The 21,995-nt window shown below is 42.1% G+C and overlaps 1 long non-coding RNA gene across 1 annotated transcript; it reads right to left on the reverse strand.

Annotated features, from left to right (window-relative positions):
• Positions 1–3,247: 3,247 nt before the first annotated feature.
• LOC307194163 lies at positions 3,248–19,681 on the reverse strand. Its single transcript, XR_013830520.1, has 3 exons — positions 19,605–19,681; positions 7,718–7,773; positions 3,248–3,264 (listed from the first exon to the last, which is right to left on the reverse strand). It is a non-coding gene; the product is annotated as an uncharacterized lncRNA (long non-coding RNA).
• Between the last annotated feature and the right edge of the window lie 2,314 nt (positions 19,682–21,995).

A 21,995-nucleotide genomic window follows, 5' to 3' on the forward strand; every position in this document is an offset into this window, starting at 1 on the left:
GCCTACACGTGCACACACACACACATACACACACACACACACACACGTTAGGATTGGGCCCAGGACCATAACTTAGCGGGCCATAGTATTTGTGTCACAACTACTCAACTCTAATGCTTCAAGAAAGCAAACGTAGACAGTACACAAGCGAATGGGCGTGGCTGTGTCCCAGTGAGACTCCATTTACTAAAACAGGCAACAGGCAGGACTCCAGTTTACAGCACGATGGAGAGGATGGCTGTAGGGATATGATTGGGATAGGGGAGGCCCAGAACCGTGCTCCAGGCCCAGCGTGCAAAGGCCACCAAAGCTGCCCAGCCCATTCCACCTGCGAGGGACCAGAGAACAGACTTGGGATGCGTCTCCCTCCGGGATGGGGATGAAAGAGTTAAAGAGGCAGGGGCAGACACAATTGTTTCTTTCTAGGGAAACTATTCGGACTTGGGGCTTTGCTCTGTCACACAGCTGGAAGTCATTACTGCTGAAGTTTTTTAAGTGAAAAAGTTTTATTTAGGCCCTCGTGAAGGTTTACTTAGGCCAAGGGTGAACTCTGTGCTCACATCGCTGCCGTCCCCGGCCAAGGGCTTTGGTCAGTCCTGCCTTTGAGCCATATTCTTGAGCCTTCCTTGCCCTCCTGCTGACCCTCTTGCCACCTGGCCTCGTCCCTCTCTCCTCCTAGCCTCTTTCATAAACTATCAGTCCACATAGATCTTCTCTGGCAAGTGGGACCAGCCTGTGCCAGCAATACGGAGACTTGCATAACTCCGCAATGGGAACGTTCACCTTCTTGTTAGCTGGTGTCCAACACTGCCAATGTTTTAGATTAACTCAAGAATCTCTCACCTGGAGCCTTGGGCACAGACACAGTGGGTGGGGTTCACAGACCATCGAAAGTCAGGTCAACACACACAGGGAAAATCAAGTGGAAAAAGTAGACTCTTTTTCCTTCTTTCAGATTGATTTAAATAAAGGAGACAAAGGGGTGGTTTGCCCAGTGTGAATGATGGTAAGCCTCTTAGTGAACTAAAACCCAGCGAGCAAATGCCCTTAGTTAACTAGACACCTTTGGTTCTTTGTCTTTTTTTCTTTACTTTTAGGCTAAAGAAATAAGGGTAAGGAAGCAGCCGGTGGCAGGGCTTGATAAGCAGTGGTTGCAGCTACCCTCCTAGTATCACTGCGTCTGGGATCCCGTCTACACACCCAACTTGGCAACAGTTGGGTAGAATGGTTATAGTTTAAGTTCGGAGTAACCCTCTTTGGCACTGCAGGCTCAGAATCATCACAATTCAATGGCATTTTCCGTCCTGTGTGTCACCAAAACAAGGGGGGGGGCGGTCCTCAGACTCCTAATAGGATCATCTGTAAGACTGGCAGAGAGGGCGTCTCTGGTGAACCTCCTAGCTCATCAGAAGATTGCTAAGAGGAGCAGCCCTTTCTCCAAGCACTAGGGTTCAAGAGCTCCTAACTTTAGGTAACGGTGGGTAACCCTGGGCAGGTCAGCAGTCCTTTCAGAAATTCAGTGGCAGAGCTACGTGTGGCTGGGATAGAAACAGTGCACAGAGGATCGAGAGGCAAAGATTTGGGTCTGAGCCCTCACCCAATAAATTCAGCATTCAGTATGCAAATTTGGAGTAAGCCAACCAAAATATTCCAGAGTCAGGAAGGAGATAATAAGAGCAGTCATGTAAGTGATGACGAACATCTGCTGAGTCCTTACAACGTGCCAGGAACTGTGCTAAGCGCTTTCCAAGCATTAGGTGAAGCAGATGCAGCTGCTCCCATTTTCCAGAGAGAAACTGAGGCTCAGAGAGAAAAAATGGCATACGAAGTGGCACATGGTTACCACACAGTCCAGTCAGGACGCTGACTAAGGGCTAGCTGGTTGCCAAGCCCATGTCCCTATCTCCATGCTCTGGGTGGACAGGAGAAAGGGCCCCCGAATTAGATGTGGAACCTGGATTCTAGACAGAGCTCTGTCACTCAGTAGCTGGGTAAACACTTCCTCCTCCCCGGGCCTCCAAATCCACCCTTACAGAGGGGCTGTCCCGGTGAATCTGGGAGTGTCCCAGTGGCCTGGGATTCTGTGTCAGAGGTGCAGCTCATTCTCTTCTCTATGTACAGACAAAACAGGCTTTTAGCTGCAACCCACTGAGGACTGCTGTCAGGTCAGGACTTCCTTGCCAGCCTCACTTTTCGGTCATCAGACACCCCTAGTTCTCAGTACACTCTCTGAACCATAAGTGCCAAGGATGCTCCCCCTGCCCCTGCCTGCTGTGTGATGTGCACCCTTCCAGGGCTGAGCCCCCAAGGCTGTTCTGTGAACACTCCTAGGAAGGGCCACCACCTTACAGGGGCACCAGGCAGGGCTGTGATTCAGGATAGAGCCAGGGTGGAGATGGAGGGGTTGACAATATATTTAAATAGTCTGGACTTCCCTGGTGGCACAGTGGTTGAGAGTCCGCCTGCCAATGCAGGGGACACGGGTTCGTGCCCCGGTCCGGGAAGATCCCACATGTCGCGGAGCGGCTGGGCCCGTGAGCCATGGCCGCTGAGACTGCACGTCTGGAGCTTGTGCTCCGCAACGGGAGAGGCCACAACAGTGAGAGGCCCACGTACTGCAAAAAAAAAAAAATTTAAATAGTCTGAACAGCTACTATAAGCATCCTACATGATCCCTTGTGATCCAACCACTCTCCTGGTGCCCCAGAACATTCTGGAAGCCAGCCACTGGAGAGTTAATACCTGGCCCAGCGACCTAATCCGGTCTACCACTGATGTCAAAACTAATGGGTGGATGCCACCAGAGCAGTTGTTGAATATTTTGAATACCATCCCTGGCCCCAAGCATGGGCAGAGCAAGGGGTACTCTCTGGGTAACTTTTCCAAGGATATCAGAAAAGCTCCTTTCTCCATCCACTTGTTGATGCTTAAAACCAGACAAAACTTTTACTGCAATTAGAAAAGATTCTTACAATTTATTCATTTATTCCTTCATCATTGCTATTGTCTGAATGTTTGTGTTCCCCCAAAATTCATGTGTTGAAATCCAAACCCTCAAGTTGATGGCTTTAGAGGATGGGCCCTTTGGGAGGTGATTAGGTCATGAAGGCAGAGTCCTCAGGAATAGAATTAGTGCCCTTATTAAAGAAGGTCCTTCTACCTACATGAGAAGATGAGAAGGTGCCACCGATGAACCAGAAAGCAGGGCTTCATCAGACACAGGATCTGCCGGCACCTTGATCTTGAACTTCCCAGCCTCTAGAACTGTAAGAAATAAATTTCTGTTGTTTACAGGTCACTGAGTCTATGGTATTCTGTTATAGCAGCCTGAACAAACAAAGACAATTCAATATCTGAGACACTCCTATTATGTGCCAGGTACCTGATTAGGCTCTGAACAAACAGCAGAATACAAGGAAGAGAGAGAGAGAATAGAAATAGAGAGAAAGAGAAGGAGAGGGAGAAAAAGAAAGACAGATATAGACAGAGAGACAGAGAGAGACTGGAACTTGTCACTTATGATTGAACATGCAAGCACTTGAGGAATGTTCAAGATTCATTTATTCAGCAACAATTATCAGCCCTCACAATGCAGCAGGCTGTGTTCTAGGTGCAGGGAAACCGCAGGGAATGAGACCAGGACCCTCCATGCCTGGAGTTTCCTTTCTCATGGAGAGAGACAAACAATAAACATGAACCACTTGTACTGATAATACAGCAACTGAAGAGAGTGAAGGAAGAACAGCGAGGGGACCTGACGTTCAGGCTGTCCAGGGATGGCTGTTTTATTATGATAAAGATGATTTTGTATCACCTTCAATATTTCAGCTGCTATTTAGTAACAAACTATTAACTGGTAGTACCTATAATGTGACCGGATCAGTCCAGGGAAATGCGTCACAGCAGTTCGTAGCCTGTGAGTAGTAGTACAAACTATTCATAGCCTTCCCAGTTATCTCAAGACACGGTGCAAAGGTTTCAATAATAAATTGTCTGTTAACTTTCTAAGATTCATGAGGAGTTGGTGAGTGCCTGAATTTCTGATGCCTCTGAATCATCGTTTTGAACCATAGTTGTTATTAATTATATCAATTGCTCTGAACACTGAAAGTACAGAAAAGACAGCCGAAAGGATGTTTGACCCCAGGTACTCTTTGTAAGTAGTCCTTTCTCCTCATGAAATTATTTATATCACTTGCTTTTCTTATCACTTCATTTTTTTTTAAGTAGGACAAAAAGTGTCTGTCTAATGGAAAGGTCTTGTTACTTTGGTTCTACTTAACTGTTGTGGCCTCTCCCGTTGCGGAGCACAGGCTCCGGACGGGCAGGCTCAGCGGCCATGGCTCACGGGCCCAGCCGCTCTGCGGCACGCGGGATCCTCCCGGACTGGGGCACGAACCCGCGTCCCCTGCATCGGCAGGCGGACTCTCAACCACTGCGCCACCAGGGAAGCCCTTGTTCCAAAATTTCAGGTGAACTTCCTCTACTTTTCTGATGAAGTCCGGTCAGGACTATTGCTCAAAATCTGGCGAGCCGTAGAATGAGCCTGCTTTAAAACTGTTGAAAATCCCGGGGTCAGCTCCAGAAAATGTTGGGCAGAGAATCCCATTGTCATATTTGAGTTTCAATATTGAGAACGCTCACTTCAGTGCCTCTTAATTTTAGCTTTCATAACATTGGCACTACCAAAGGGTCCCCATCTCAGTTGATAATCCTAGTTTTTTTTGCTTCTCTCTGGTTATCATGCCCTGGCTTGAGAGGGGAGCTTGAGGAAGAGGGGCAGCTTGGTGCTCCTGACTATGAACTTGATTTGATCCATATCCGTTAAAGAGAAACTTTAAGTGTCAGGGCTTCCAAAGCAGATTTCCTGTTCAAACAGCATTGGCTGCCATGTCTTTAGACAGCCTGATGGGTAGAGCGTAGAGGAACTCATTAAATGTCTGGGACTGTGCTGGATTCTTCTCTTTCATAAATGTTCCTTGGCTACAGGTAAAGAACACTACGAAGCAAGGCAAGGTCTATGAGAACTAATTTTAAGCCGACAGACTTCCTGCGTCCTAAAAAACCTTTGATTTTGGCTGTCTGTAGGAAATGGAGATTTCCTTACAAGACCATCAAACTTGGGATGGATATTCTCTTTCTTGACAGCTACGTACTTTGAGCCACTGGGAAAGTGTACTTGCTCACTCAGATGGATACAATATTCTATTTTTGCATTGTGCAGAGACATGATCTATAACCCAACTGGGAATGTATTTTTTAAAATTACCTGTTTCCTTTTATAAATATTGGAACATTCAATAAATAGTTTTTGAATGCCGAATCTATGCCAGCACTAATTCTAGACCAAAAGTTCTCAAACATTTTGGTCTCAGGATCCCCTTACACTCTTAAAAAATTTTGAAGACCCCAAAGAGCTTTTGTTTATGTGGGTAATATCTATCAATATTTATCAATTTCTAAATTAAGACTAAGAAACTTTAAAAATTGATTGATTTTTAAGTCAATAATTCCATTACATATTAACAAAAATAACATTGATAAATTTTATAAAAGCGCTCTATTTTTCAAAACAATAAAAAAAACTAGTGAGAAAAGTGAAATTGTTTCAAAGGGAACCCTCTTGCACTGTTGGTGGGAATGTAAATTCATACAGCCACTATGGAGAACACTATGGAGGTTCCTTAAAAAACTAAAAAGAGAGCTACCATATGACCCAGCAATCCCACTGCTAGGCGTATATCTGGAGAAAACCATAATTCAAAAAGATACGTGCACCCCTATGTTCACAGCAGCACTATTTACAATAGCCAAAGCATGGATGCAACCTAAATGCTCATCAACAGACGAATGGATAAAGAAGATGTGGTACATATATACAATGGAATATTACTCAGCCATAAAAAGGAACAAAACTGGGTCATTTGTAGAGATGTGGATGGACCTAGAGACTGTCATACAGAGTGAAGTATGTCAGAAAGAAAAAGACAAATATCGTATATTAACACATATATGCAGAATCTAGAAAAATGGTACAGATGAACTTGTTTTCAAGGCAGAAATAGAGACCCAGATGCAGAGAACGAACATATGGACACCAAGGGGGGATAGGGGGAGTGGGATGAATTGGGAGATTGGGATTGACATATATACACCAATATGTATAAAATAGATAACTGATGAGAACCTGCTGTATAGCACAGGGAACTCTACTCAGTGCTCTGTGCTGACTTAAATGGGAAGGAAATCCAAAAAAGAGGGGATATATGTATACATATAGCTGATTCACTTTGCTGTACAGTAGAAACTAGCACAACATTGTAAAACAACTATACCCCAATAAAAAAAGAAAAAAGAAAGAATGGAATAAAAACAAGGGACATTGGTTCACAGTTTTGTGAATTTCTTTAGTATCTGGCTTTGTCTGACAGTTCTGTCTTTGCACTCTGCATTCAATCTGTTGTGATATGTGTTTTGGTTAAAGTATATTTTAAAAATCTGTTTCTTATATACTTACGTAACTAGAAAAGGGAAAGTGATTTGATAGCCTTTTTGGATAACTGTGGATAATCTTTGATGCTAAAATAAAACTCAATTAGTAGTGAGTTCTTAAAAGTTAGCAGCAATGAGGATTTTGAAACCATATCAATTAATTTTTCATACTCTATTACGTTAAAATCCATTGGTCTATCTTGCACTCAGAATGGTTCCTTTTACCATGTGTAATTTTGTAACTTCATGCGTTGTTCACTATGAAAATGGTAGTTCCCTGAGTTATTCAGGTAGTCTAAAAGTTGACACATTGCCTCACACTATATATGCTATATTTTTTAAAATCACATATTTGTTAATATCGCTAATTTCATCAGAAAACATCTTTAAGTAGTGGGAAGCTGTCAAAATGATGATGACAGATGCAAGTTTTCCAAAATTCTAATTTTCACTTGAAATTTTGAATTTTATCATGGGCAACTATACTGTCAGCTGTTTTCCTTGCAGTGGCATTTTAATTCATTTTTGAGAAAATGTCTGTCGCATACCCAGATATAAATAACCATAGTTTGACCGTTGGTCGTTCTTTCAAGTAACAATGGTGTTGCATGAAAAATGCAGCTAGAATAGCTCATACCAAACAAGCACACAAATGCTTTTCTTCAACACAAAGTTTCTTTGTCACTCAAGGGGAACACTTCATGGTTGCTTTCTTTCCATCACATAAAATATTCAAAGGATGTGTACTCAAGGGTCACAATTTTAAAACAATAATTTTTATTGCTTCATCAAGGACATTCTTTAATGAAACTAGCTTTTTTCCCCCCTCTAAGGACATTACAGTGAGGAGCACCATAAGTAGTTGTACAGTTTAATGCCACTGCTTGATTCGTGCTAAGGAGTCATCAGCTCTACCCACCACTGCTTTCATATAACCATTGCAAAATGTTGACATAATGAAAAAGACATTTCATGTCTAAGTATTAATATGAAAACGGTTTCATTGGTGGTTCATGGGCCACGCTTTGAGAACTACTGTTCAAAGTACTGAGAATACTCATAAAGTTCCTGCTATCATGGGAATTACATTTTTCTGGAGGCCAAGCCTTGAGGGAGAAGATAATACACAAGTAAATGCGTAAGCTAATGTCAGGGAATTAAGTGCTAATATGAACATATAGCAGAACAGTGTGCTAGAGAAGAAAGACTAGAACAAAAGGATTACCTTCTATTGGATGGTCAGGGCAGGCACCTTTGAGGGGATGATCCTGTAGCTGAGCCCTGAAAGATAAGAAAGAGCCAGTCATATAATGATCTGGAGGAAGAAATTTCCAGACAGAGGAAAGAGGTAGCACAACGCTCTGAGGGGGTTGGGTTTGGTGGTTCCAGGAAGGCAAAGGAGGCCAGTGTGACTGAAGCTAGCAAATGCGGTGCCTAATGGCAGGGGATGTGAATATAGAGGTCACATCCATTCATAGGCCCACCTGCCAAGTGGCATATCGGTGTGCTGACAGAGCATGGAATTTGCATTCATGTTATGGTTCTGTTATTTGCTAGTGGGGTGACCTTAGTCAAGTTAGAGTCGTTAGGTTGGGTTTCCCAGGAACCAGGCTCTGAGGTGGAGATTGGCATGCAGGATGTTAACTGGGGAGGCCCTGGGGGTCCACATCTAAGAGAAATGAGAGAAGGAGAACTTGGAAGAGGCAACAGAGGCTCAGGAACTGTGATGAAGTTGTTACAGTAGGTTCAGAAACTGTGAATCTGGGCTAGCCCTTCAGAGATGTCCCGAATCGAGGCAAGCTTTCTCCCCTTTTCTTGACAAGTCAGTAGATGTGGGCTATCCTGGGAGGCAGATCTGCCTTTGCTCAAGGTCTTTCCTCCTGTCCTGGGGAGGGACTCAGTGGTGACCCACCAGCGGCCTGCAATTTTGGCAGGAGGAAGGGGGTGTCTTGGTGCTAAAGGGAATCTGGGTGGCACACTGCAACATCCACTACACTTAGCCTCTCTGAGTTTTCGTGTCCTTATCTATAAACTGGAGATAAAAATCAGAATAATGGAGTGACTCAAATAGGATAATGTATAAGAAAGGATTTTATTGGCAACGTGATTATGCAAATGGGGGTTGTTGATGTTACAGGGGATTTATGTGACTTTAGTGTTTCTGCCATGAATCCTTTATGATATTTGAACCTACTTGTAATAGTTGTGTCATATAGGAATTTATCTTCTGAATAGCTGGCCTTTCTGAGATAACATTATTTTAACAAGCCAGCAGGTGAGCTGCTCTGGAATCATTCCTGAATGTCAAAATGTAAATCATGTTTAGTTGTTTTTCCATACATACCCCTATATATAGCCTTTTCTAGTTGATTAAAAATCATATTTATCGCCTCTTGTTTTTCTCCTCTAGGGACTGTTGTCATGAATTACTGGATCATATTCTCATGTTAGTAGATAAGAAATTTGCCCAGTTCTCACCGGTAATTATTCTTTTCATTCATTATTGTCTTGCTAATAAATTTAGTAAAACTAGGCTAGAGATTTCTTGCAGGAAAAGAAAAGATTCCATGATAAATAAGTTTGGGCAGCAGCTGTTTAAGCAGTTTACTTACTGCAAAACTTCTTGGGGCCTTTAATAAGCTAATACATAGTGATCCCTAAGTATGGAATATTGTATGAGGCATAAGACAATGTACAGTGCAAGAAAGCGTAGAGTTTTCCTCCTAATAACTAGAATTCTGAAAAGCGGACTTTGAGTCATTTTGGTTAAAATTGAATATAATGATTACAGGGCTTCAATGAATCTCAAAGTTCACCTGTCATCTAGTTCATCCACATATCTACCCACCCTTATGTTATAGATGTTCAAACAAAGGCAAATTCAAGAGTTTAGTACAGTGAGGTATTTCTATTTCCAGGAAGTAATTTCTGGAGAAACATACTAGGCTGAGCATGATCCAATATTCAGCCCATCACACTGTCAGGCCCATCATCACCTCTTGGTCCAGGCAAATCACACTCCCATGTGGTTGCTGGACTGTGCGGAGGGACAACAATTTCACTTTCAGTTTATTATTTGGCTCCTCTCAACACACCAAGCAGAAGTTTAAATTTTATTTCAAGATGTGAATTGTAAAAACAAATTTTATTCCAATCAAAGCCTAGTCAATTCTAGTTTCTTAAGAAAATACTTGGCTGTTGGCAACCCGGACCTGGTTGCAAGGCTCAGACATGGTGTGGACAGGGCCTGGGATTAAGACCTTATGATTAAATAATGGGTGAGAGGAAGAAGTGGAATTTGAAGGGAAAGTAGAGCAAATGTGAAAGAAAAGCAGGTATCATTTGATTTCAGGCTATTGGAAAAGCAAGTGTAGACGCCTGTGTTAACTCTTGTCCCTCTTTGTTTGCTCACTAGAATACTGGACTGAATTATCTTAGATCACTTAATGCCGATTGTAAAATTTAGCAATGGTAAGTGTGCATCGTGGTTGATGCATGTGTGAGGAGCTGGGGTAAGAGAAGACCTTTTTGGTGCTATGGCCCATAAAAGTAGCCATGCATGTGCTGTTCTTTTCTGAAGAGTGGGGAATACCAGACTAGGAGGCAGAGACCTGAGTTGAAGTCTTGGTTTTGTCATGGGTTGACTGACATTGTCTCTTGGGCAAGTCACTTCATTTCTCTGGACCTCTGGGTCCTCTTCAATCCCAGGTTGAGGCTGAAGTGGATGAGGTAACTTCCAGCTCCAACATTCCAGATTTCTTTGCCTCTTTGCCTCTTAAACATTTCTTATGTTCTTACACATTGACCCACTCCCCCATTTCTTGTAGGATCAAGGTCAAAGTTCTTCAACTGCTGTTCAAGGCCCTCTAGCTTCTGACTCCATCCTCCCTTGTCAGCCTCATCTTTTAAGCTAACTTATTCTTCCAGTGATGTGTCTGCTTTCCTGCTACCTATTCAGATTCAGTTCACATGTAAGGCCAGCCCAAAGTACTACCTCCCTACTGAGCCCTCCTCGACTACCTTTTCTGGGAAAGATCTCTACCCCTCTATTGCTGATAGCCATTGCTGTGTCTCTGGCCCTACCTGCTTACTGTAGAGTACTCTTAGTTCTTTTTTCCCATATAAATGTTTATCTCCACAAATATACTGGCAAGATCCAATGGGAATTTTGTTTTTAACTCATGACCTGGTAATGAAGAGAACATAGTGGAAGTTTGTTAACTAATGCTTTTTGATTGATTGATGATTTTGAAGACTTCTTATTGTTTTTAGCAATGGTGATGAATTAATTCACACATTCTAATTTGGGCCAATGGAATGGTGACAAACAACGCAGCTGATGTGGGCCTCTTTAGATCCCTGCTCTCGATAATTATACTACCATCTCCTTATCATATCTAAATGTTCTGTGCCTTCTCATCATATTTGCCAGTGCTTCACGAACATAATTTCATTCACACCTTACAATCACCCTCTGCAGTAAGAGCTATTTGGTGATTAGAAAGTCTTGTCAAAGACATGTTTAAGTCACTTGCCCTCGGTCACACAGCTAGCCTATATAACAAAGATGAAATTTGAATGAAGACCTTCTGAGTTCAGGGTCAAAGTTCTTTCCTGGAGTGGTCAGGAAGGACATACAATAAGAATAAGAAAGCATTTTAAATTGCGCTTCATAAACAATATGCTATAGAAAGTCCACTTAGAATGTTCTCATTTACAGGATTTCTTTTTAGTATCTGTCTGCGCTGGGCTAAAGGAGAGCCCCTCATCTCACGGGTCCACTGTGGACAGAGAATGAGTTACAACATGGAAAAGTATGGGTCACTACTTTGTAAAGCCTAAGAGGAATTATGGAAGAAATGCTGTTAACTTCAGTCTGTAGAAACTGGTGTGGAAGGGACTAGCGATTATTAGTAGTGTGGTAGGACTGAACCTGAAAGCTACTGATTTTAGGAGACTTGGTATTGTGGCAGGAGAAGCAGCGTAATGATGCCCTGCAGTAAGTGATCAGGCCAAAGAAAGATCAATGACTCAGTGTGACCTGGGGCAGGTCACTTAACATCTCTAAGCTTATTTTCTCTACCTGTGAATGGATACAGTAGAATCTGCTTCACACGTTTGTTGAAAGGATTAAATGGTATAATTCATTTACGGAGCACATATTTGTTGAGTGCTTATCATAGATCTTTAGATCTTGGGGATTCAATCGGGAACAAATTAGACAAAAATCTTTGCTCCCAGAGATTGTCCAGCAGAGACAAACAATGAATAAAATGTTAAGTGAACTGTATAGTATATTAGACATTGATAAATGCTAGGGTGAAACATTAGGCGAGGAAGTGGAGGAGAGGGTGCTATTAGGTGAGGATGGGTCAGAGAAGGTCTCTTTAAGAAGATCAAATAGGAACAAATCTAGAGTGTATAAGGGAGCAAGCTATGTAGATAAGCAAAGAAAAAGTAAGAGGCAGAAATGGCCCTGAGACAGAAATGTGTCCAAGGAAGAGCAAGGAGGCCACTGTGGCTGAACAGAGTGGATACAAGGAAAGAGTAGTAGGTGATAAGGATAGAATCAGGTCTTACAGGTTACCATGAGGACTTGGGCTTTTAATTTACTGAGTGAGGTGTGAAGCCTTTGGAAGGTTCTGAGCAGAGCAGTGACATGATCTGACCAAGTCTGAACAGCATGACTCTGGCTGCTGTGTTGAGAACAGACTGAAGGAGCAAGGGAGAAAGCAGGGAGGCCATTGGGAGATTGTGACAATGATCCCAGCCAGAGACGGGGAAGAGCCTCAGAGCAGCCAGTCTGAAAAGTAACACAGTTTCTCCCACTGTACTGTGTGGGCACCTCTTAAGTACCCCCTAGTTCTCCTGTGCACCAGGGCATACTGAGCCGCTGTGGAGACAGACTTCCCTTGCTGTTTGGTTGGGGCCAGACATGGAACCCCAAATGCCAACCCCCGTTGGCCAAATACAGAAAATTCTCTGAGCTAGCTAGCCGCTGTCAAGTTATGCTGGTTACTTCAGAGGCATCATCTAAAACAGGGAAGTTTCCCTTCACCATGTGAAGGGACCACACCCAGAGGGATGCCAGCTCAAGCCTTTCTCTAGTGCAGGATGTGGGAGGGCCTTCTGTTTGTTTTAGCAATCAAGCAGATCACATTATAGGTCAGGTCAGATTTCAGTTTCCCTTAGGATCAGGTCGGCATTTGCATCACTGATGTAGTACATCCTAGGAAGTCCTAGCCTGGTCTCTCTTGGGAGCATGGTTACCAAACCACGGAACAAAACAACATGTGCAAGACAGTTTCCACTGTAATGAAATTCTCGTTACATAGACTGGCCTCCTCTGCTATTTAGAGGCAGGTGGAAAGGCCTTTTTAATGAAATTATTATTTAAAATGTTTCGGATTACCTTAAACAAGCATTGGTGGATGACTGGCTCCCTTCCACATGGACCAGCCATCTGATCTGACCAAGATGTTCCATGCTTTCAGCTGGACATACCTTGCGTGAGGTCTTCGACATGGCAGCTATGTAGTTGGCTTTGCCAACCCCGACAGAAAAGCCAGCCAAGCTTACCCCATGCTCTGATGCTAAAGCACTTCATTTAAGGATTTGGTGAGCAATGCAGCCTGCCCCAGGTTATCCCAGACCTAGCAACCCACAACCATGCAAAAACACAGAGGTTCCCCCAGAGACCTTCTGCAGCAGTTCCACGGCCAAGTGCATTTTTGGCACCTGGAAACACAGCCTTCTACCGGAAAAGCTTGCTTGCTACCCACCCTCTAAAAGCTAAGAAATAGGGCCAAGGTTGCAGAGAGGCTGTACCCATTGAAAAGCAGCCATCTCAACTCTCTTCCTAAGGGGTAAATGTCCAGGAACTGAAGTTCATACAACACAACCACTAGTCTGTCTTTCCTTTGGGAGCCAGCAGTCTCCTACATCACTTTGAAATGGTTCCCATGTTGACTGGAGCTCTGTAGCCTGTGTAGGACAGGGTGAAGAATGCAGCTCCCTTTCTAGTACAGAAACTCTTAAGGGAAATGACCCGGGTTGGTTTTGTGTCCATGAATGTGGTCGGAGAAGTCCAGAGAAATGGCATTGCTCTGTTACTCATCCAGTAGAAGCAAAATAGTGGTAGCTATAGTGACAGCAGCTGCAGGATCTGGAGGCTCAATCGAGACAATATTTATTTCTTCTTCCCATGGAATTGTACCACAATCAAAGACCATAAATAAACTCATTTTCAATTCCAGTTTCTGGAATTCACCAGCCTTCAGGAGTATTACTCTCTAATATGCAGAACTAAAGCATGTACCTCTCCCGACGTTGCTCTCTGCTCCTGGCTTCCACACTGAGACTCCTCACACAAAGTATGCCGCATCTTTTCTTCTATATAAACCTCTCTTCTGGGCAGATTATGTGACTAAGATTTTCAATGTTTCCAAATCAAAGCCCTTGGCAGGGGTTTGATATTTTTCCAGGATAGCTGTTACATATTAGCTTTGCAAATGCAGACACTCTGCTGAGAGCAGACATGCCTATCTGTCCAAACTCAATTCCCATTCTGAGTCTACCATTTTAGAATAAAAGTGGATTGTGCTTTTATGATGTCAGACAGACCTGCGTTTAAATCTTAGCTTCTCCAACTACTAGATGGGTTACGTTGATGGTTTTATGACCTTTCAGAAACTCCTCCCCTGTATCTTAGGGACAGTAATATCTACCATGATGAGTTGATTATATTAAAAAGGCCCAGCATATGTCAAGTGTTTTGTTCAATGAGTGGATAAATAGGTACTTTATAATAATAAACCTTATTATAACATCCAGTGGTGAGTGGTCTTTAAGAAATTCTTTAATAATCTTACAAAAATAAAAATGTGCTTGTGAAGCAGTACTTAAGTATGTCAAAAGTGATTACCAGAGTGTTACGTAAACCATATTAAATGACAAAAGTCTCTAGAAGATTAATAATGAAGAAACATGAATTCAATAATAGAAACTAGTACCCAAAGTAAGATGATTGATGGATTAATATCAACCTGGAAGCAAGTTTCTAGGACCATACGCCTGTCAGTGATTTGGATGAAGATACAGAATGCATGGTTATCAAATCTGTAGATGGCAAGAGGCTAGGAGAGAGAATGACTATTTTAGGTAACAGAATCAGAATCAGCACGCATCCTTACAGTTAAATTGATAGGTCAAGATGAAATATAGTAAAGATCAATGCAAGCTCTCGTACTTGGTTCCAAAAGAAAGAACAAGGTCCGTCCATGTTGTTGCAAATGACAGGATATCCTTCTTTCTCATGGCTGAGTAATACTCCATTGTTTATGCATACACCACATCTTCTTTATCCATTCATCTGTCAATGGACACTTAGGTTGTTTCCATGTCTTGGCTATTGTGAATAATGCTAGAAAGAACATGAGGTGCAGATATCTCTTCTAGATCTTAATCTCATTTCCTTTTGATATATAATAAAAAGTGGCATTGCTGGATCAAATGGTAGTTCTATTTTTATTTTTATTTATTTATTTATTTTTTTGCAGTATGTGGGCCTCTCACTGTTGTGGCCTCTCCCGCTGCAGAGCACAGGCTCTGGACGCGCAGGCTCAGTGGCCATGGCCCATGGGCCCAGCCGCTCCGCGGCATGTGGGATCTTCCCAGACCGGGGCATGAACCCGTGTCCCCTGCATTGGCAGGCGGACTCCCAACCACTGCACCACCAGGGAAGCCCTGTTTTTGTTTTTAGAAAAAAATCCATTCTGCTTTCTGTAGTGGCTGTACCGACTTACATTCCCACCAACAGCGCACAAGGGTTCCCTTTCTTTACGTCTTTGCCAACTTGTTATATTTTGCCTTTTTGATGATAATCATTCTAACAGGTATGAGATGATATCTTGTTGAGTTTTTTAATTTGCATTTTCTTGATTATTTGTGATTTTGAGCACATTTTCATGTATTTCTTGGCCATTTGTGTGTCTTCTTTGGAGAAATATCTATTTAAGTCCTTTGCCCATTTTTAAAATAGGATTATTATTATTATTATTATTGCTATTGAGTGTATGAGTTCCTTATATATCTTGGATATTAACTTTTTATCAGACATATGAATTGCAAATATTTTCTCCCATTCCATAGGTCGCCTTTTCATTTTGCTGATTGTTTCTTTTGCTGTGCAGAACCTTTTTTAGTTTGATAAGTCCCACTTGTTTACTTTTGCTTTTGTTGCTTGGGCTTTTGGTGTCATATGAAAGAGCCTTCTCCCTATATTTTCTTCTAGGAGTTTTGAAGTTTCAGGTCTTATGTTAAGTCTTTACTTATTTCTGAATAATTTTTGTGAATGGGGTTAAGAAAGGGGTCCAATTTCATTCTTCTGCAAAAGAATAGCCAGTTTTCCCAGCACCATTTTTTGAGGAGACTATGCTTTTCCCACTGAGTATTCTTGGCTCCCTTGTCAAATATTAGTTGACTGTGTATGCCAGGATTTATTTCTGGGCTCTCGATTCTGTTCCATTGTTCTATGAGTCTATTTTTATGCCGATACCATAACATTTTGATTCCTAGAGCTTTGTAGTACAGTTTGAAATCAGGAAGTGACTCCTCCAGGCTTGTTCTTCTTTCTCAGGATTGCTTTGGCTATTTGGGGTCTTTTGTGGTTCCATACAAGTTTTAGGATTGTTTTTCTATTTCTGTGAAAAATGCCATTGATATTTTGATAGGGATTACACTGAGTCTATAGATGACTTTAGATAGTATTAGCATTTGAACAACATTAATTCTTCTGATTCATGAACCCGAGATATCTTTCCATTGATTTGTGTCTTCTTAGTACAATTTGGCATATACTAAGCGAAATAAGTAAGAAAAACAGTGTATGATATCACTTGCATGGAATCTAAAAAAGCCAAACAGAGAGGAAATGGTGGTTTGTCAGGGGCTGGGGCGTGGGAGGAAACGGAAAGATGTTGATCAAAGTGTACAGACTTCCAGTTATAAGAGGAATAAGTTCTGGGGATCTACTGCACGTCATGATGAGTACAGTTAAAAATACTGTATTGGGGCTTCCCTGGTGGCACAGTGGTTGAGAATCTGCCTGCTAATGCAGGGGGCACGGGTTCGAGCCCTGGTCTGGGAGGATCCCACATGCCGCAGAGCAACTAGGCCCATGAGCCACAACTACTGAGCCTGCGCATCTGGAGCCTGTGCTCCGCAATGGGAGAGGCCGCGATAGTGAGAGGCTCGCACACCGCAATGAAGAGTAGCCCCTGCTTGCCACAACTGGAGAAAGCCCTCACACAGAAAAGAAGACCCAACACAGCAAATATAATAAATAAATTAATAAGAACAAGCCACCAAGACCTGCAATTAAAAAAAAAATACTGTATTATATACTTGAAAGTTGCTAAGAGAGTAGATCTTAAATGTCTTCACCACATTAAAAAATGATAGTTATGTGAGGAGATGGGTTAGCTAACGTTATTCTGGTAATCATTCTGCAATATGTGTGTCATGGCAACCCGTCCATCTTAAACTTACACAATATTATACAACAGTTTTATCTCAATAGAGCTGGGGGGCAAGAAGAACATTCTCTACTGGAAAGAATAAAAGAATGAACAAGATGGGAAAGGATGTTATAGCATTGGTGTGGATAAAAAAATGCTTAAGGATTTTAAGGACAAGTGAACTCTTTAGAAATACATACAGTAGTTCAACTGCCCAGAAAGCTAATGAAAACACAGATGGTATTAGTAAAATCAGAACATAAATAATTAGAGAATTTTATAGGAGACTGGCTCCCACAAACCTAAGTAGGCATGTAGACGAATCAGAGGCAAATACCTAGGATGGTAAATTAATTTTGCATAATATTATATGATTGAAAGTAATGGGAATGTTGGTTCTAATGAAGGCTGTGACTGATATTTTCAAATACTGTATACAGAGAAGGAATATGTATGGTGTTTCCCAAAATGGGGTAGTCATACCACCACCAATACATTAATAATACATTAATAATAATGTTAATTAATAATACATGAATACAAATAATACATGTAATTAATAACATACTGATAATATAGTTAATATTTATTAGAAAAAATAGAAAACAAACATATCAAACCTACAATTTCATGGATATTATCGCTCAGTTTTGAGATTAAAATAGGTGTTTATTTACAATGAGTTGAAAGGAAAAGGATTAAGTTTATAATAGCGTGAGCGTGTGGTATGTCAAGTATCATAGGAGAAACATAGAAATAAGAATCATGTGGAGAGCAGATCAGGTTTCTGGGTGATCCCAAGGGAGAAAGTGAAAACCAATGAGTAGAAGCTGCCTGAAGAAGATTTCAGCTCAACATATAATAGACTTTCCAATCAGCTCATTCCAAATAGCTTACCCTAAATGTGAACAAGTTCACCAACCCATAGCCTAGAGGGTACTTGGTGGGGATGGAGTAGAGGAGATTAAACAGTCAAGTAAACAGTTGGACTAGGTGACTTTCAGGCCCCATTATTGTGTGATTGAGTTCTCCATCAAGTTCACTCAGCACAGAGACTCCTGGCCTTTTGGTGTTAAGGAAATCTGTTGTTTGTTTCACTTTATTTGGAAAATGTTGGGAGGACATCAAGACTTCCTTATCAGAGATGCTCTGGGTTCCTAGTAGACGGGCTGGTAATGACTGCCTTCAGGGCGTCGATTTCAGCTAATGGCCATGGCACCCATCTCCAGCTGTGACATATTAGGTGGAAGTCATCCCCTCATCCATTCCCACTTAGTTTAGTCTGGAAAAGAAGACCGTGTTCCCCAATAATAAAAACGGGATCGGGGGAAAGAATGTAGCTTCCCCCTAAAGGGGAAGGAAAATGTGTGTTCTCAGGCCACTGGTTCCTTTACTAACTGTGTGTATAGGTTTGAAGCCCTGGGCAAGTTACTTAATATGTCTGAACTTCATTTTTTTTCTCACCCTTAAAATGAGGTACATAATGTCATTTATCACAGAATAGGAGTTCATTAATTCATATGTATTCTTATCGCCTCCCTCTCTTTTCATCATGATTATATTTATGTAGCAAATGGAATTTTAGTAATAATGCTTCTAATTAATTTGTCCACTCATTAATCTGTTCAGCAGACATTTCTGAAGGTCGTGAAACCAGGCCCAGTGCCAAGTAAGCACAATGATGTTCTCCATTCCAGAGACTAAGGGCCAAGATTGACAGCAGTACTGTTGGTAAGTTGTTAAATTGTACTAATACTCTACATTTACCCCTGCCTTGTATGTCACAAAATACATTCACATAACATAACTTTGTGCAAATTTTCTCCCAAGTCCTGGGCTATAGCAAGCTCCAGGAAAGCAGACACCATATCTGTCTTGTTGATTACTATATTCCCCATCCCTCGCACAGAGTCTGGCACATAATGGGGACTCCATAAGTATTCGTCAAAACAATAAAGGAAGGAATTGATGAATCAATGAAATAAGCCAAAAAGAGAGTCATCAGTAGCATCATTTTACAGGCAGAGAAATAAAGTGTCACTGGCTCTGGTATTTATCAGCCACTGAGTAAAGGAGTAATTTCACCAAGTAAACCACTTGTGGGGGAGATGGCATCTTACTCTTCCATTTTCTTGGACACTTACAGCATATTAAGAACCAAGTAATGGGACTTCCCTGGTGGTGCGATGGTTAAGTATCCGCCTGACAGTGCAGGGGACACGGGTTCGATCTCTGGTCCGGGAAGATCCCACATGCCGTGGAGCAACTAAGCCCGTGTGCCACAACTACTGAGCCCACGTGCCACAACTACTGAAGCCCCTGCGCTCTAGACCGCATGCTCTGCAACAAGAGGAGCCACCACAATGAGAAGCCCGCGCACCACAACAAAGAGCAGACCCCGCTCGCCGCAACTAGAGAAAGCCCACGCGCAGCAATGAAGACCCAGCACAGCCATAAATAAATAAATAAGTGAATAAATAAATAAATTGTATCCGGTTTTAAAAAAAAAAGAACCAAGTAATGCAAAAAAATGTAATCTGTAATAGCAGTGGTAGTAATAACAACAATAACAGCTAACATCTACGGAGTGCTTACCACGAGCCAGGCTTTGTTCTAGGAACTCCATGCGATCCTGTTGACAACCCTCTTGGATGGTATTCAGCAATGTCTTTGTGGCTTATTGTATCTTCATCTGCTTCAGTGGAGTCTGCATTGTCCCCTCTTCACATCTTCCTTCAGTGGCAGAAATTATGAGCTCCTCAAAAGTACGCTCTTTGTCTTACTCAGATCTGCATTCCCAGCACCATGTTGTACATATAGCAGGTGTTCAATATGCCTTCGATGAATAAATGAATGATCTAACTGAAGGTCAGAAATGGAAATGCTCAATGGAGCCTAGAGTCAGGAGAAAAATCTGAAGAAGGGGACACTTGAACGAAGCCTCATTCGGACTTTGATCGACAGAGAGTGAGAAAGCCACGTTAGGAGAACCGTAAGAAGATTGCGTGTCTTGCCTAAAGACTTGGATGGGATGTAGGGTGGGGTGGAGCTGGATGACCTCTTAGCCTCTTATGGGATCTTCCAGTCCTTGGTGTCGTGGATCAGATACTAGGTTTCAGTCATCACCCTGGTCTTTTGCCCTTTTGTACCTTGGTCAGCTCTACTGGGTTACTACTGACTTCTATCTTTGCAAGCAAAGTTGAGTAATCAAACCCTATGAGACAGATCTTCTTTCATCATAGGAGAGGTTAAGGTAAGAACTCTGTGTTTTTCCCACTAGCACTTGCCGATGTATGCTCTAGGAGCAGTTCTCCCAGGGGATAATATGGATGTGTGAGAAAACAAAACAGAAAAGGTTTCAGTGTTCGAATATGTGTGGGAAGCAGAGTTTCATCGTTGCATAACTTCCCAGAGCCTTTACTATACAAGCCTTTATTAAACACTGATTCTTTAACGAGGGCTTGGGGAGCATGGTGTACAGAGAATTCCTAACTTTTTCACCATGGGCCTCAGGAGGGTATGTGAATGGAATATCACATAGGACTGGTACTTTCCAGAACATTATATTCTATGGGAAGTACCATGTTAGACCTTTCATCAGGGAAGTATTTGTCTGTTTCTTAGAGCCCTTGGATACTTATTAATTCATGGACCTTCTGCAAATACAAGAATGTTTCTTTCTCCTTACCTTCTCCAGTCTTCCAGGGGTTTTGTCACAAATGCTCTCTGATCCCCACATCTGCCCAGTTTGCACACTAGAGGGTAGCGTTGAGCCTGTTTGGAATTTCCCACACTTGGGACTGAGAAAAAGTATGATGAAATTGCCCTTCCTTTTCACATAAATCAGGGGGACTAAGTACCCGCAGCTGTTGCTCTTACTGTGAAAACCATTGTGATGGGCAGGATTTTGTTCAAAATCCCTAAATTCAAAAGTTCTCGAAAACCCTGGGCCAATTCTTCTCAGAAATTTCTCTGTCTGTACTTGCGTGCCTGGGAGGATCAGGTCTTCATCCAGGTTCTCTAGGGCTTTGTGAGTGAGGGCAAAACAATGCCAGAGTATACAAAACTCACTAAATAAATAAAGATATTTCCCTCTGTTATCCTATCTGGAGTCTCACAAAGGTTGGAGTGAACCTGAAGCATGCAACAGAATTTAGTCACAGAGATGCTTCTTAGCCTTGATTTAGTTTCTGCATAAAGTCTGTGTCTTTCCCTGCCTATCACCAGTTCTAACCTTTCCATCTTCTACTCAATCTTCAAGACTCACTTCAAACTCCATACCTCCTTACAAATGTAAAACCTGAGGCAGTTGCCCTCTATGAACTCTTACGCTTAGCCCTGGATTATTAGAATCTTAGTGTGACCTTTTAAGAGTTTTCATTTACGTTCTTTTTTTTTCTGTCAACATTATTGTAGGGCCCCCAGAATCTTAGCTATATGTGACACTTGCCTATATTCCCCTGTAAGGATTTAGAAGCTTGACTGAAAGAAACAGACATCTGTTGAGTTCCTACCATGTAGCAGGCCCTGACCTAAGCCCTTTCATGCTTTAGCTCAATTAAGCTGTATTTTGACTGGCTGCAACATCTGTGCCCTTTTCACAAAGTTGTAGATCATCCAAAAAGGACATTTGAAATGGCAGAATGCACAGGGTGACCTTACGTCCTGGTTTGCCCATGACAGTCCTGGTTTACATCTGTCGTCGGGCATAATCATTAATAATGTTCCCTTTCACTCTCAAAAGTATCCAGGCTTTGTCTAGAAATTCTACGATAAACGGGCTCCGGCGTCAGACATTTTGGGTTTGGACTCTGGCTCTGCCTCTCACTAACTACGTGACTGCGGGCAAGTTCCTTAACTTCCCTGGGCTTCACTTCCCTCCAGGTAGAAATGAGGGGTGCTAACGCCTTCCTAATAGAGTTGTGATGAAGATCAAAGTTAATATAGTATTGTGTTTACATGACTGGCCGACACACAGTAAACACT

The sequence above is a fragment of the Stenella coeruleoalba genome, assembly GCF_951394435.1.
Source record: "Stenella coeruleoalba genome assembly, chromosome: 11".
Taxonomy (NCBI): Eukaryota; Metazoa; Chordata; class Mammalia; order Artiodactyla; family Delphinidae; genus Stenella; species Stenella coeruleoalba.